Consider the following 17,721-nt stretch of genomic DNA (forward strand, 5'->3'; position numbering starts at 1 on the left):
GGCCATGTGGAGTGGAAACGCCTCGACACCTTCTTCACGCTGCTGATCAAGATGCCTCCCGAAGGGATGGAGAATCAGATATAAAGTGAGACTGGGGTAGGAGCCGTGGCTCCGGAGTGAGAGTGCTTGACTAGCATGCAGGAAGCCCACCCCCCCCCCCCCCCCCCCCCCCCCCCCCACCCCGCTGGATCCCCAGCACCATAAACCGGCATGTGGCACCCACTTGTGATCCCAGCACTCAGAGGGGGGAGCTAGTGGGATCGGGACTTCAAGGTCATTCTCAGATACACAGTGAGTTGCAGGAGGGCAGCCTGGAGTTCATGAGAACTTGCCCCCAAAAGTGAACTATAAAAAATAATAAAGATAAAGTCTCCTATAATTTAGGAGTAGGGCAAACTTTTCCGATTCTCATACAATATCCAGAAGCCATATGGAGAAAGATACATAAGAAATAGGATTCTTTATGGCCAAAAACCAAGTAGTTAAGTAATTAAATAAAATCTATATAAATAGGGGCTAGACAGATGGCTCAGTGGTTAAGAGTGCTTGCTGCTCTTCCAGAGGATCGAAGTTTGCTTCCCAGGATCTACATTTGATGGCTCACAACCACTTGTAATTCCAGCTCCAAGGAATCTGACGCCCTCTTCTGGCTGCCAAGGACACCTACATACATGTGGCATACACTCAGACACACATATACACAAATGAAAATAAAAATAAATCTTTAAGATCTATACAAATAAATGAACAAAATTAAAACAACAAATAACTGCTTAAAAGTTCAATTTAGCCGGGTGGTGATGGCGCACGCCTTTAATCCCAGCACTCAGCAGGCAGAGGCTGGCGGATCTCTGTGAGTTCGAGGCCAGTCTGGTCTCCAAAGCGAGTTCCAGGAAAGGGCGCAAAGCTACACAGAGAAACCCTGTCTGGGGGGGTGGGGGGAGTTCAATTTACATTGTAGACAAAATGTATACAGTCAGTATACATATAGACTGATATCATTAGTATACAAGGGGCTTCTAACATAGACTAACAGGTCAGTGACCTTGTTGGAAATACACTAAAGATACTAAATAGTTAAAAGAAAAAGGCAACACCTCTAAACTGTGCAAAGACACTCGACCTGGCTTATAGTAAAGGAAATGCAAATTGCCGTGAAGAACTATTTCTCACTGATCAGATTGGCCAAAATACAAAGATTTAACAAAATGCTCTCTTGTTTCAGCTATGAGAAAGCCAACATGGTCACACATGGCTGGCAGGAATGCGGATGGTGCTAATCCCTATGGAAAAGAACTTGGCAATGCTTAGCAAAAACAGTGTTTGCCCTTTGACCCTCACCCCACTTCCAGGAACCCATCCTAAAGATCCACTGCACACAATACTGAATGTCCTGGGACAGGTCATTTACTGAAGCTCTCTGTGACAGTAAAGGCCTGGGAAGAAGCCAAGTCCAGGATGAGAGAGTGGATGTAACCAGCACATCTCAGGAGAGACCGCTGTGGGGCCATGGGAGGAACAAGGAAGGTCGCTATAAACAAATACGAAGTGGGCCTGCACCTCGGTAAAGGGAAAAACAGGACAGAGAAAAGTGGGAGAGAGGCTGTCAGAAACAAGGGTTTGTCTAGACGGAAGAAGACAGAAGGCAATTTGAAAATGTAGATACGCACATCCGCATCAACATGGGTGGTTTAAATAGAATAGTGTAAAGAAACTCTAGAATCCTTTAAATGTACCTTATTTTTGTATGTGGCATGATTCTATTTGTTTTACAAAATTATATTAGGGGCTGGAGAAAAAGCTCAGTGGCTAAAATCACTTGTTGCCTTTTCAATTCCCAGCACCCACATGATGGTTCACAACCATCCAAAACTCCAGTGCCCAGGGATCTAATACCCTCTTCAGTCATCCTTGGACACCAGGCATGTACACGGTACAGGTACATACCTTCAGGCAACACATTCATATATGTAAAATAAAATGAATAAATCTTTTTTAAAATTAGTAACATTAAATTCAAATTCGAATTCATTTATTTCACATGTGTATATGTGTGTGGGCACCTGTGCCTCAGCATGCATGTGGTGGTCGGAGGATAACTCTCAAGAGTGATTCTCTCCTTCCATGTGAGTCCTGGGGATCAAATTCAGATCATCAGGCTTAGTGGCAAACACCTTTACCCACTGAGGCATCTTGCTCGCCCTACATTAAAATTTGAAAGCAACCTCAGGCTAGAGGTGCAGCTCAGCGGTAGAGTGTGCTTAGCATGGTCAAAGCCCTGAGCTCATCTCCAGTACTGGGAAAGCAACAATAAAAAGATAAACTGAAGACACAAAACACAGGTGCCACCTCCGCAGGAATCAGAGAATCTATTCTGAGCCACGAGAGTGTCCATGGCTGGATTCAGCTATCACAAAGTAACATTATCTAATATAGATGGTCACATGAGGTTTTATAATAACAAAACAGCAAAAAGAGAATGGCAGTGGGCAGTGGTGGCGCACGCCTTTAATCCCAGCACTCAGGAGGCAGAGGCAGGTGGATCTCTGTGAGTTCAAGGCCAGCCTGGGCTACAGAGTGAGTTCCAGGAAAGGTACCAAAACTACACAGAGAAACCCTGTTTCAGAAGAGAGAGAGAGAGAGAGAGAGAGAGAGAGAGAGAGAGAGAGAGAGAGAACAGCAAAGGCAAGGCACCTTTTTTTGTTTGTTTGTTTTGGGTTTTGGTTTGGTTTGTTTGTTTGTTGTTTGTTTTTCTAAGACAGGGTCTCACTAGGTAGCTCTTGCTGTTCATGTAGCCCAGGCTGGCCTTGAACTCACAGAAATCTGCCTACCTCTGCCTCCCAAATGCTGGGATTAAAGGTGTGCATCACCATATCCCATATCCAGCTAATCAAGGCATTTTCTAAACACAGGTAGGTGAGTTACAGCCAAGCGAGGTGAGTTACAACCAAGCGAGGAAAACGCTGCTACGAATTTTACAGACATTATCTATGACAGTCTTAGGTTTGGGTTAGCAGAAGCCAAGAGTCTGTTAACACATCCCAAAACGTTTCATTTGACAGTCACAAGGGTGTTAGGTCAGACATAGGAACAGCTCTTGTGGGCTTTGGGAATCAAGTTCTGGTTGGGCAACCTTCTAACTCTCACCAGTCACTCGTCCTTACAGACTCTTTTTTTTTTTTTTTCTTTTTGGTTTTTCGAGACAGGATCTCTCTGTGTAGTTTTGGTGCCTGTCTTGGATCTCACTCTAGACCAGGCTGGCCTCGAACTCCCAGAGATCCTCCTGGCTCTGCCTCCCAGTGCTGGGATTAAAGACAAGCACCACCACTGCCCGGCCCTTGCAGACTCTTTAACTCAGGTCTGGCTTTTTTCCTGACAACTTCACTTCACAAAATCAGTTCCTAAAATTTGAAAGCTGGCAGCACACATGCAGAGGAACTCTCCCAAGAGACTTTCCCACGGTTGTCTCATACCCATAGTGAGGTTCGCTCTAAGAACAGTGCAGTAAATTAAGCTGTCTTCAATAACACGAGTTAAAGAAAAATGCAGATAAAGATTTAGGGCAGAGGGGAAGCCATTGAGACCCTCAAAAAACTATAATCTAAGAGCCTGTGTGTGGGCAGGGTATCTGAGACCTTCACAGCCAACAGAGTTTAGAGCCAAGCCATGGGAGGCAAGAAGCCAGTTTGGCTCAACAGGACTCAGTAGCCGGTGTTGATTCAGACTTCGAGAGTCTGACCTGAATTGTTTGTTTTAGGCATATTTAGGCATGGCACAATTTGATGAAAACTACTCTGGTGATAATTAACTCAACCCCGTGTGCACAACCAAGCATCCATAAATAAATCTCCCTGGGGAACAAATTAAGCTAAATACAGATCAGATGTGACTATGTCAAAACTCTTTATAAAGTCCATAAAGATAGGTTCTATAGACTGACTGAAAAAAATCAATCTTACGATAAGGATCTGGGGAAGATCCAGTGCCAGAAAAGTCTTTAGCCATTAGCCACGCAGATAGCACAAAGGTCACCAGGCTAGAAGGGCACGATGCTCCAGTCTTCTGGGTAGATAACTTGTTTTGCATTCCTCCCCATGAAGGAACAACCCTGTGTGCTCAACATTCCAGGTTCTTCCAGTGCATGTCTGTGAGCACAAAGACTTCTGTCCATCCATGCACTTACCCACCCCAGTTTTTTTTTTTCTTCAAGACAGGGTTTCTCTGAGTAGTTTTGGTGCCTGTCCTGGAGCTTGCTCTGTAGACCAGGCTGGCCTTGAACTCCCAGAGATCTGCCTGGCTGTGTCTCCCAAGTGCTGGGATTAAAGGCGTGTGCCACTACTACCCGGCCCCCCACCCCTGATTTAAGTAAAACCCCAGACCCATAATTTTAGTAAGAAATCAGTCTGAACTTATTGCTTCTTAAAATTAAAAAAATATATATTGAGCAGGCATGGTGGTGTAAGCAGGCCGACTGCCCCAAGTCTGAGGCCAGCCTGGACTACATTGTGAGTAGTAATCAAACCAGAGCTACACAGCAAGATGCTGACTCAAGACCAACAAGGTAATGAGAAAATGAAATAATTCTTTGAGTGTGTATGTGGTGCCCATGAGTTACTTACGAGTGTCTGAATGTGTTCTTTGGCCTGTGGCAAGACAGTTTAGAGGCAGGCAGAAAATCCAAAGAGAGAGAAAGGAAGGAGTGAGGTAGAGTCCAGGGAGATGCTAGCTGCTGCCGAAGGAGAAGCAACATGCCAGCAGACCAGTAAAGCCACAGAACACCTGGAAAACATAGATTAATAGAAATGGGTTAGTTTGCTGGGCAGTGGTGGTGCACACCTTTAATCCCAGCACTCGGGAGGCAGAGCCAGGTGGATCCCTGGGAGTCTGAGGCCAACCTGGGCTACAGAGTGAGTTCCAGGAAAGGCACAAAGCTACACAGAGAAATCCTGTCTTGAAAAACCAAAAAAAAAAAAAAAAAAAAAGAAAAAAAGAAAGAAAGAAAGAAGGGGTTAATTTAAGATATAAGAGCTAGCTGGCAAGAGGCCTGCCATAGGCCACACAGTTTGTAAATAATAGTAAAAGCCTCTGAGTGATTATTTTATAAGCAGCTTCAGGACCTTGGGGCTGGGCAGGATGGAGAAAACTTTCGACTATACACTAGTGTATGGGTGCATGTGGAGGCCAGAGGCTAACAGTACGTATCTTTATGTTATGTAAATACCACTCTCCACCTTACAGATTGAGGCAGGGGCTCTCTCTGAACCAGGAGCTTGCCTATTCTGCTAGTTAGCCAGCTTGCTTCAGAATTTCCTGCCTCTCTGCCTCCCTGGTGCTGGGATTACAAACAGGCTGCCCCACCAACTCTGAATTAACATAGGTGCTAGGAATTTGAGCTCAGTCCTCACACTCATGTGTCCTCCATCTTACACACTGAGTCATCTCCTCAGCCACCAAATAAATAAATATTAAAAGCTTTACTTGCACTCTCTGAAAAGACCTAGTGTTTTTTGAGCAACACCAATAACATGTGCACATCTAGTGCCCCATGGTGGCCTCTAAATGCCATTTACAATGGAATAGGATAGAATAGGGTAGGGTAGGGTAGGATAGGATAGGGTAGGGTAGGGTAGGGTAGGATAGGATAGGGTAGGATAGGATAGGGTAGGGTAGGATAGGGTAGGGTAGGGTAGGATAGGGTAGGGTAGGGTAGGATAGGGTAGGGTAGGGTAGAATAGGGTAGGATAGAGTAGGGTAGGATAGAATAGGGTAGGGTAGGATAGGATAGAGTAGGGTAGGATAGAATAGGGTAGGGTAGGATAGGGTAGGGTAGGGTAGGATAGGGTAGGGTAGGGTAGGGTAGGGTAGGGTAGGGTAGGGTAGGGTAGGGTAGGGTAGGGTAGGGTAGGGTAGGGTAGGATAGGGTAGGGTAGGATAGGGTAGGGTAGGATAGGGTAGGGTAGGGTAGGGTAGAATGGAATAGAGGAGAATGAACAGAATGGAAAGAGCTTGTACTAGACTTCTAATTGAGAAGTCATGTCAAAAGGACTCAGGCTGTCCCTAGATCAAAGTTGAGACCCTTTGAGAATCAGCACAGCTAATGTCTGGAGCTCCAGAAACACATGAATACACTAAAAGCCAGGCTGTGTAATGATTTTAACATTTATTTTTATAGCATTTATTTATAATATCTCTCAGTGTCTGTGTCTCTCAACTGCCCCCCCTCATGTGTGTGACTGTATGACAGAGGGCAAAATGTGACACTAGATTCCCTAGGGCTGGCATTACAGACTAGTTATGAACTATCTACATGAGTGCTGGGAACGAAACTTCCATTTTTTTTAAGAACAGCAAGTGCTCTCAATGGTTCTGCTATCTCTCTAGCCCCTTCATAATAATTTTTTAAACTGAAAACTGAACATGGTACATATCTGCAATCCTAGCACTCATGAGGTAGAGGCAAGATGGTCAGAAGCACAGGGTCATTCTCAGCTACACAGCGAGTTTGAGGCTAGCCTGGGACACATGAGACCCCGCCTCAAAAACAAGACACCTTATTGACTGATTTTGGTGGGTACTATGGTTCAGATGAGTGTCCTCTCTGTGCCAGTCTTGGTCCCCAGGGCGGTGTTCTTTGGGAAGCAGCAGGACCTGGAGGAAGTGGGACCTAGTGGGAAGTTCTTGGGCATTAGGAACATGCCCTCACAGACTACTGTAATGCCTTACTGGCTTCCTCTTCCTGGCTTGAGGTCATGTCCATGTGCTCCCACCATTAATGTACTACCATCACCCGACTAAAAACAACGGTGTCATGCAATCTTGTAATGTAGTCTCCAGTCCCATCAGCAATAAAGACTTCTTTTTAAGTTAATTTCCTCAGTTTCTTCATTTTAGTAATAATAGCTGACTGTTAAAGCAGATTCTAGAAAACCAAATTATTTAGAAAATAAAGGGGAGGAAAGCCAAGCCCTAACTCTGCCTTCTCCTCTGAGCCTTTCATGTTTGTGTTGTAGGATATTATTTTAAGGTATGTTATTTTTGTTTACGTTGCATTTGTTTAACTCTGTGAAGCTGTGTGACTGTGCCTGTCTAAAACACCTGATGGTCTAATAAAAAGCTGAACAGACAATAGTGGGCAGGAGAAAGGATAGCGGGGCTGACAGGCAGAGAGAATATACAGGAGAAACCTGGGGGGAGGAGGAGAGATCAAGGAACGAGAGAGGGAGGAAGAGGATGCTAGGGGCCAGCCACCCAGCTACAGAGCCAGACACGGAGTAAGAAGGAAAGAAAAGGTATACAGGAATAGAGAAAGATAAAAGCCCCTAAGGCCAAAGATAGATGGGATAAGTTAAAAGAAAACCTGGCAAGAAACAAGCCAAGGTAAGGCCAGGCATTTATAATGAAGAATAAGCCTCTGTGTGTGATTTATTTGGGAGCTGGGCGGTGGCCCCCCAAAAGAGTAAGCTCTGTGTATTGGAGGTGAAAAGACTCAGCATCCCTGTCACTCAGCGAAGGCTGGAGGAGAGGTTGTTAGCAGGAGAACTGAGAGAAAGAAACCGCTCCAGAGCTGGCAGCTGCGCACTTAAACCAGAGTTTGGAGAAAGGATAGGCCTCTGATGGATAGAAGGGAACAGTTTGAGGGGACAGGGACAATGACTTGGTGGATAGGAGCACTTGCTGTGCAAGCGTGAGGGCCTGGCACTGAGCTGAGCATGGCCTTGCATTCCTGTAGCGCCAGCATTTGAGGGGCAGAGACAGGCAGACCCCAGGAGCTCGTTAGCTGGCCAGCCTAGGTGAAACTGTGAGCTTTGGGTTCGGGGAGAAACCTTATCTCCAGTGCTCAGAGTTGTGCCCCACTGCCCCCCCCCCCCCGCCACTGCCACCACCCCCACTACACACATAGACCCCACAATTAATAAAAACAAGGTGCAGTTTTAAGATAGAAAGACTTAAAGCAACAGAGATGGGGCCACACTGGACATGTGGGGCACAGCAGGGACTGATGTAGATGACTTACGGGACTCATGAGACCTGGAGAAAGGATGCCAGGGAATGAGACCTCATGTGCCTGCCCTGCCACCTGTCAGACATCTGTGCCTGGACTCAGAGGCAGCTGCTAAGTAGCAACTGTCTGAGGGGTGAGTGAGGTCAGCTGTGGGACTGGCATCATGAGGAAACAGGGCAGCAGGGCAGGACAGGGCACCTCAGCAGAGTCTCTAAATGACCTGGTCCCAGCTCTCCTGTCCTCTGAGTTTGACTAATGGTTATAGATGCCCTGTGCGTTTGGAATTTGCCCTAACCACTTCTAGCTGGTCCTTTATCAGACTCCATTTGCGGTAGCTAATTGCTGCTTTCTGGCTCAGAGGTTACACCGGGGAGATAGCCACCTGGGTCCACAGCAACCCTGGCACAAGCAGGTGTGGCAGGCAAGGTGGTTATGAAAACATTTGGGAAGAGTGTGTGTTAGCCAGGGCTGAGAGGTCCCGAGGGCAGCCGAAACCTTGTTTGTTTCCCTGATGGCTCAGCACAGCGCACTACCAGACAGTTGCTGAAGGAATGACTTGTTATATCATCCATTTTCAGTCCTTCTCTCCTGCTATAAAGAGACACGGTAAACGTGAAGCGGGTGAGGCTGCTGCCCGAATAACCTGGCGTATTGTTTGACAGTGAACTTGGTTTTCCATTTTGTTTCTCATGTAGAAGGAACAGACTAAAAGAAATATGCCAAAGTAAATGAGCTAAACCAGGAACAGAGACATTTCTGACCAAGTATGACACATAATTGCATGTGTTGTGCTTTTAGACAAATGTCAGCGTGGTCGCTCTGTTTACACCGGCATGGCCACACATGCGCAAGTAAGTAAACGTCACCAGGTCATAGGAATGCAGGACCACTGCCATCTGAGCGATCCTTCATTGACCACAGTGTACTTGGTGTGTGACACTGTGTGCTAAGTGTCCTGAGAACTGTGCCATATCCCTGGATTTTCAGTTCTTGCCTCCCCTTTCTCCTCTTCTCTCCTTCCCTCTGCACCCCTCTGCCCCCCAGCTCAGGAAACCAAAGATCGGGACATTATCCCTCTGCTTTTACATGCTTTTTGAACTGTGTATAAACACCCTGACAGGCTTTGACAGACTACAGCGAAATGCAGCTGGCTCAGGTGTCAGAAGGCACAGTTCTGGTTTTCCTCCATCTAACTCTTTCCTTTTGTCCTGTGTTGGGAGTTGAAATCAGAGCTAATCACATTCTAGGCACAATCTCCACCACAGACTTACAGCCTCTGTCTTTTTTAAATGTTTTGTTGCTAATTTGAAACAGGGTCTCCCTAAGTTTCACAGGCTAGCCCTGAATCACTCTGTAGCCCTGGAAGATCTTGAACTTTCGATTCTCACAAGTAGCTGAGGTCACAGGCCTGTGTCATCAGGTCAGGCACAAAATGTGACTTTAAAACATTAGCTGCTGGGCGGTGGTGGCGCATGCCTTTAATCCCAGCACTTAGGAGGCAGAGACAAGTGGATCTCTGTGAGTTAGAGGCCAGCCGGGGCTACCAAGTGAATCCCAGGAAAGGCACAAAGCTACATAGAGAAACCCTGTCTTGAAACCCCCCCCCAAAAAAAAACCCCAAAAAAACAAAAAAAAAAACATTAGTTGCAGGCTGGAGGGACAGCTCTGTGGTTAAGAAGGCCTACTGCTCTTCCATGACCAGAGTTCCTGAATTAGGTGGCTCACAACTACCCACAACTCCAGCTCCAGGTGAGCCAACACCTCTTCTGGACTCCAAAGACACCCATCCCCCCTAACTCCCCCACCCCCCACCCCCCGCCCAACACATATAGTCACCCACACACCTAAAGATGTTTTTAATCTTTAAACCATTTTTAGTTGAGAGGCAAGGAATGTGGCTTAGTAGGTAGAGTGCTCAGCACACACAAGCTGAACTTGGTGTCACGTGCTCAAGGCCGTCCTAAGTTACATAACAGGCTCAAAGCTGTCGTGGGATACATGAGAACCTGATGTTGAAGTTTTCTCCAGTCCTGCCTGGCCCACGGTCAGGACAAATCTCTCTCACCCGCCAGTCCCACAGCTGCTCAAACCCAACAGAGTAAACGCACAGAGACTTATATTGCTTACAAACTGTATGGCCTTGGCAGGCTTCTTGTGATCTAGTTCTTCTATCTTACATGTTGGTACTCATGGCGGCGGCTGGCAGTTTCTCCTGACTCAGCCTGCCTGTTCCCAGAATTCTCTTCTCTGCTTGTCCCACCTATACTTCCTGCCTGGCTACTGGCCAATCAGCATTTTATTTATACAGAGCAATATCCACAGCAAAACCCTGTCTCCAAAAATGAATAAACAAACTGTTAGCTAAATGACAGGATAAGTCTTAAATTAGTCTCAAACGCTCCATCCAGGCTTGACCTAAGAAGGAGTCAGTTGCCATTTAGGTAATTTAAATGGTAAGCCTACTGAAGCTGGGTGAGGGGGCTCCCACATATAGCTCCATGTAGAGGCAGGGGGGTGAGGAGTTTAAGGTCAGCCTCAACCATACAGTGAGTTCAAGGCTATCCTGGGGTACATGAGACACTAACCCAAAAGAAACTACAACAACAAAAATAATTTGATTGGAATTTTTATCCCAAGTAACAGAAAGCATGACTATGGCTGAGGGTGGGGTGGGGGTGGGCAGTTCTAATTCTAGTACATAGCGGAAGCAGAAGGGAGGAAACAGTTCACCAGAGAAAAATTTAGATGTAGAATCTAGAAAGAGAGGTGGATGTCGGGAAGTAGATAAGGATCTGGAGAAACCAGAAATCACAGAAGAAAGGGGGAAAAAAAAATAGATTCTCCTCACCTGTACAACCACTACCCCCCCCCCAGCACTGGAGAATCAGGTGGACAGGGGGTGAGTGTGTACCACACACGTACTCATACACAGCACTGGAGAATCAGGTGGACAGGGGGTGCGCGTGTACTATGTACTCACACACAGCACTGGAGAATCAGGTGGATGGGGGTGTGTGTGAGTGTGTGCCATGTACTCACACAGAGCACTGGAGAATCAGGTGAACAGGGGGGGGGGGGTGAGTGTGTGCCATGTACTCACACAGAGCACTGGAGAATCAGGTGAATGGGGGTGGGGGTGAGGGTGGGTGGGTGAGTGTGTACCATGTACTCACACAGAGCCCTGGAGAATGAGGTGGAAATGGAGGTGAGTGTGTGCCATGTACTCACACAGAGCACTGGAGAATCAGATGAATGGGGGGGGGGGGTGAGTGTGTACCATGTACTCACACAGAGCACTGGAGAATGAGGTGGACAGGGGGTGAGTGTGTGCCATGTACTCACACAGAGCACTGGAGAATGAGGTGGACAGGGGGTGAGTGTGTGCCATGTACTCACACACAGCACTGGAGAATGAGGTGGGCACGGGAGCAAGTGTGTGGTGAGGAGATTAGAGCTATTTGCTTCCAATTAATTCTAGGAAATTAAAAGAGGGTGGAGATGTTCAAAGGGGTTAGAATAACATTCATACCTCTAAAACCAGATGGGAAAGAGACCATGAAAGATGCCAGTCTCTAAGGAAGCTTCTCCTGGGTTTCACTGAAGTCACAAGCCTCAGACAAGATGTCCTCTGCGGAGGAAGCAGGGGATGGGTCTAGGGTCCTGCCTGGAAGCTGGTATTAATGGATTTCATAACAGCTCACCCCAAACTCTCCTAGGTGTGATGTATTTCCATTTCAGAGATGCCAGACTCTGACAGATTGTACAGACCTCAGCTCCTACACAGGAATGAGAGGCCATGAACTCCTTAGGGAGACCTTATAGCTCTCTGATATGGTATTGCTCCACTGTGACTGACAAGAGGTCCCCAGCCTCTGGGGGAAATAGTCAAGCCTGCAGAGTACCCTGGAGGGCTGAAGAGCCAGGCTTGGTCTCTTGTACAATATTAAAGGGACCAGCCTTAATATTATACTTCCCAGGTGCTCAGGAGAGGAACTACAAACGGCGAGAATTATTTTGGGGAAATGAAGTACACCGAGCTCTTAGTCCACTTGCTTTATTCCTGAGATAACATCCTGTCTACACAGCTTCAGTTCTGTTCTCGCGCCTAGCTCCTTTCTTGCCTGATTTCTCTCTACCTTTATCTACGGCTTCCTCTAAGTTCTGTCCTAATTCTCTCGTCTTATTCTGCCTCATCTAGTTCCTTCTCATCTCGTTCTTACCCAGCTAGTGCTTCCCCATCTGGTTCTTCCTCATCTTCCATCTCGTCTACACGTTCTCTCTGGTCAAAATCCTCCTTCTCCCTCTCAGTTCTCCGTCCTCAAGCTCTTCACTCCTCTCTTCCTCTCTGTCTCCTCACACCTCTAAGTTCCATCTCTCTCTGAAAATAAAACTGCCTCTTTATTACTTTGACCCTTATCTCTCCAAGCTATCTGCCATTTTTCTGCAGGATGGGAGAAAGTGTGCTCAGTTGCTAGGCAACCTGTGTACAGCTAGATGCCTCTGGTGATAGTTAAAGGGAGATCTGGAACTAGAGATAAGACTTTGGAAAGGAGAAGGTTAAGCTTAATTGGCACATCCGCCAGGCCTTCTCAAACAGGTAGTCTTGATGCTAGGGTCTGTTCTTAATGCAGAAGTATCTCTGATAAGGTACTTGTCTCCCTCTGGGGATGGACCTGGCCGGGTGCTGCCAATGACGATAATTACAGGGAGGCTTGAATTGGAGGTCTGGCTGTGCATAGCTGTCAGCGCATTAGATTATTTAAATATTCCTAGAAGTGGTTAGGTAAGGAGTTAGAAGTCTATAAAGTTAGCAAAGCTGTAAGATAAGGAGGGTCCAAGGTAAATTGTGCAAAGCTATTACTTAAGGTCCACCTGACCTAGGCGGTGTCTCTGTGTGGAATTTACCTTAAATCAAGAGACTAGCATGTGGTGGTTTGGACTGTTATTCCTGTTAGTCTTTGAATGTGGCTAAGGGAGATATCTGATTCCAGCGCTAAAAGGAGAAGAAACAGATGGGCCTGAGGGAAGGAAGGCTTTCCTAAGGTTATTCTCTCTCTCTCTCTCTCTCTCTCTCTCTCTCTCTTTGTGGTTTTTTTTTGAGACAGGGTTTCTCTGTGTAGCTTTGCGCCTTTCCTGGAACTAGCTTTGTAGACCAGGCTGGCCTCGAACTCACAGAGATCTGCCTGGCTCTGCCTCCTAAGTGCTAGGATTAAAGGCATGCACCACCAACGCCCGGCAAGGTTACTCTCCAAATACCTTGAACGTATATGTCGAAATAGTGATCAGTCCACACTGTTAGCAATTCTTAGGAAAAAAATCAATTGTTGGCTGGGCGGTGGTGACGCATACCTTTAATCCAGCACCTAACGACCTAAATGCCATCCCTGGGGGCCATGTGAAAGAAAGAGAGAGAGAGAGAGAGAGAGAGAGAGAGGAGAGAGAGAAAGAAAGAAAAGCTAGATGCAATGGTGCACGTCTGTAATCCCACTCTCCTAGTCAAGATGACAAGCAGAGACGAAAGAATCTACCAGAAGCTCTTGGTTCAGCTAGTCTGAATTCGAAGCAATAGCAAACAACAAGAAATACCCAGAAACACCCTGCTGCTGGTTACCTTTAATCCCAGCATTCGGGAGGTAGGGGCTGGCAGAGGATCTCTGTGAGTTTGAGGCTGGCCTGGTCTGCAGAGCAAGTTCCAGGACAGCTAGTCTTGCTCAGAGAAACCCTGTCTCAAAAACAAAACAAAATGACAAAAAGAAAGGAAGAAAGAAAAAAGAAACACCCTGCATAAGGGAGAGGAGAGAAATGGCTCCCAAAAGTTGTCCTCTGACCTCTACACAAGCATCATGGAACACACATTTAAAAATAAATAAATAAATAAATATTGAAAAGGACCATGTAACCCCAACACTCGCTAAGGTAGGAGGATCAGGAGTTCAAGCCAGCCTAGACTACAAACTGAAATTCTGGGGGCTGTGGGATGGATGTGCAGTGAATCACAAAACTCTACCAACAAGCAAACTTCAATTAGGAATCAAATCCCTAATTAATTTGGAAAGCAACCCCTTATAGCAAATCCAATGGCTTTGCCGTTGGTACCGTCACAGTGAGCTTGGGAGTGGCAGATTCTGACCCCAAGACTTTCGAAGCTGGTCCAGTGACTAATATTGAATAATAGAGAAAAAGAGCCATAATGTTGAGAGGTGTTGGGGACACGGAGGTCCTTGTTCTCACAGAGAAGCACTAAGAGAATCAGGAATGTTAATCACACAGAGGTGTCTCCTCAGTGGAGGAGATAAAATCAAATGCCTGTATTCCATCCAGAAAGCTGACAGTGGAGGTTGTTAACGACTGAGTGACTGTTTTTTGCTATCTGTAGGGACAGACCTCACCCTAATTCACCAGAATGATTATCCCAGACTCTTCCCTCCCTAGACCATTACCCACCTTAGGAGAGATGTCATGAGTATTTTGTGGCCTGCTGACCTCTGTGCTACTGGTCAGAGATCACACTAGATTCCAGGTCTCTTAGCTCTAGAGCCCACCCTCACGGTCACATGCACTTTGTAAAGGAGTCTCTATGTAGTCACACCGTAAGCTTTATTGTGCATCTGGAATTGGACTGATTGTTGCCTGGAAACCTTTTCCAATTTATACTGTGTTTTAAATATGCTGACAATGGTATTAGATTCCCCGAAGTCTGATCCAGATTGATGAAGTCAATCTGCACTGGGTTTTCATTCTCATCTCTTCAAATGGTTCACTTCCCTGTATGATACCAGCAGGGATCCCCTCAGAGAGGGATGGCGTGGGGGGGGGTGGGGACGGACGGACAAGAAAGGGGTTGGAGGGAGGAGAGGGTAAATGATGTCACTATATTTTAAACTTTCTAAAAAGAGGTGGAATGAAGAGATGGCCCAATGGATAAACTGAATTGTCTGCCAAGCAAATATGAGGATGTAAGTTGCATCCCCAGCACCCATGTGAAACTCCAGGCATAGTGGAGTTCTATAAGCCCCGTGCTGCAGGGGCAGACAGCAGACCCCTAGAGCTCACTAAGCAGTCTAACCAAACTGGGGAACTCTAGGTTCAGTGAGACCTTGTCTCAAAAAGTAAAGTGGAGCATGATAAAGATACCCAATGAAGGTCGGCCTTCCACATGTATGCACACATATGCACTCATGCATCTACACACATGTGCACACATACACAAACACACATACAGAGAAAATATGGCAAGATGTGTGTAGATTATGTACAGACACTACGCCATTTAATGTATTAGATTTGAGGCTGGAGTACCTCAGTTGGTAGAGAGCTTGCCTTACATTCATAAAATCCAGGGTCTAACTCCAGCACTGCATAAAACCACATTTGGTGGCACATGCCTTCAATCTTAGTATTCAAGAGGTAGACACAGAGGGACAGAAGTTCAGATCACTCTTGGCTACATAGAAAGACCAGTCTGGGATACTTGAGACCCTCTCAAAAAGGGAAAAAAGGAATTGAACATCCATGGTTTGGGGATTATGTACTGGGTCCTAGAATTCACACCCTCAGCTGAAATCCAAATTCCTGTGGATACCAAGAGACATTGACATTTCAGAAGTCTCCAGGCAACCAGAATATGGGGGATCTTCCTCCACACCTTTGGACAAGGTCATGAATTTCAGGATGTTGCCATCATGGCTGCATCAACGTGCCCCCCACTAGAACATTTCCCCACAGTGAGGATTCAGTTCCAGGCAGGGCCCTGTCTCCTGCCGGCTGCACAAGCTTAGACCAGGCTGTCAGTGACCTCAGCTTCCTCATCTGAGGACAGGACTCTGCCCATAGCACTGGGGTCTGCCCAGCCTTCTCAACAGGGGTGTTGTCAGTTTCAGCCACAGGCATCAACAGCTCTGTGTAAGCTCTCTGGCTCAGTGCCCAGCACCACACTCACAGAGTGACAAAGATCTCAAGAGCATTCTAGTCCATCACCAGGAGACACATGGGATTTCCTAGTTCTTCACTTCCTCCCCTGGCCTCTGTGACACCCCATGGTTCCCTCTAGTTGAGGAAACATCTGGATCCACAGGGCAGCCAAGGGACTTACTTGGCCCTCAGAGCAGTGGAGCCTGTGACCATGTGACATCCCACTATCCCCATAGCCCAACTGGTCCTGCCCGCCCTCCCCTGCCTTACATCCTGGGGCCTGTGCCAGGCCATAAATCCCCAACCCCAGAAAGACCAGCCTGTTCTCGGTATCTCGAATGTGGGAGGGGAAAGATCTGGTCTTAATTAGGTGAAGAGGGGAAAACCAAACCTCTGAGGCAAAGGGTGGGGTGACTGAGCTCCTCAATCACAGTAAACAGTGAGCTAAGGCCGAGGTCAAGTCAACCTGTATTTCTCAGCAACCTAGGCTGCTATTTTGCTGGGTTCTGAGGTGAAGAGCAGGAAAATCATTGCCATGATGAACAGGGCAGGCCTCCTTCCAGGGGCGAGGGCTGGGGATTACAAGGCACTCCAGCAAGGAATGGTAATGGAGACACTAGAGAGCAGGAAGCCACATGGGATATCTGAGCTGAGGATTGTTGAAAGCCAGGTCGTTTTTCTCACATAAAGGCCAGAGGCAGGCAATCTAGGCTGAGCAAAAGAGGTGTGAGGGGATCTTCAAGGGAGAAGGCCCAAGGAGTGAGCGGTCCACAGAGAGAAAGGGTTACAATGTATCTCTGGGGCAGGAGTGAGCCCTGCAGGGGTTTTAATCTGAAAAAGGAAATGCCTGCCTTTGCTTTTGTAAGACTGGAATGAGCAGCGCAGAAGGATCCTGGGTCACTGGTGTGGCCCCACGATGACTGAGACTCCTTATGTACAATCTGGTGAAGCCTTTGGGATCCTGATTCTTTCATGGGACTCTCAAATCCCTGCCTGCTGACCATCTGCTGGTCCACCTAAACATGCTAGTTCTTTAGAATGGCACCAAAGGGACCTGCATCAGCGAGGGAAAATCGCCTGGTTGTTCACCTGTGAAACCTGTTGACTTCCCACTTGGTCAGTGGGTTTGTCCTTTGTATGCAACACCATGTCCCAGGCTGCCAACTAGACTTCTACTGAGTTTCTGTGTCTGAGAAGGTCAAACAGATGCCATAACAGGCTGCTCGGTCTTCTGTCAGAGATCAGGCCTCAGTTCCAATTTCCTGAGACTAAGCAAGCAGTTTCTCAAAGAGCCACGAACAATGGATGACCAATCTCAAATGCCCCCAACAAGGACCAGGGGAACTGCAGGTACCAGAACCGAGCTAGCTCCTACCTGAGTAGCTCAAGAAAATAACCAAATAAGTACAGAGCCTGGGACTTGTAAAAAGTTGAAAAAGTGTAACCCTAGCCTAGTCCCTGCTAACCAATCAGGAACATACTAATATGATTGCCGCTTGCTTAAGCCAATCATAGATAGGGTGACCTAACTGCTTTAGAATTCCTTTAGCTATGTATAAAAGAGCCTGCAAGCTTCCCTTGGGGTCACCATTTTGTCTTTGTGTTGGATGTTCGGCCTCAGCATGCTGGTATCTACTCTCGAGATAATAAACGCTCGTGTTGATTGTACACGTGGATGGTGGTCTTTTGTGGGACTTCTCCAGAACCCTAACAGTGTCCATTCCCCTTTGTTGCAGACCACTGCAAGTGAATCTAGAATTCCTACCCCTGGGCTCCACAGCCAGACTACCAACTCAGGTCTCCTCCAT

This window comes from Onychomys torridus, chromosome 1 (assembly GCF_903995425.1).
Source record: "Onychomys torridus chromosome 1, mOncTor1.1, whole genome shotgun sequence".
NCBI lineage: Eukaryota > Metazoa > Chordata > Mammalia > Rodentia > Cricetidae > Onychomys > Onychomys torridus.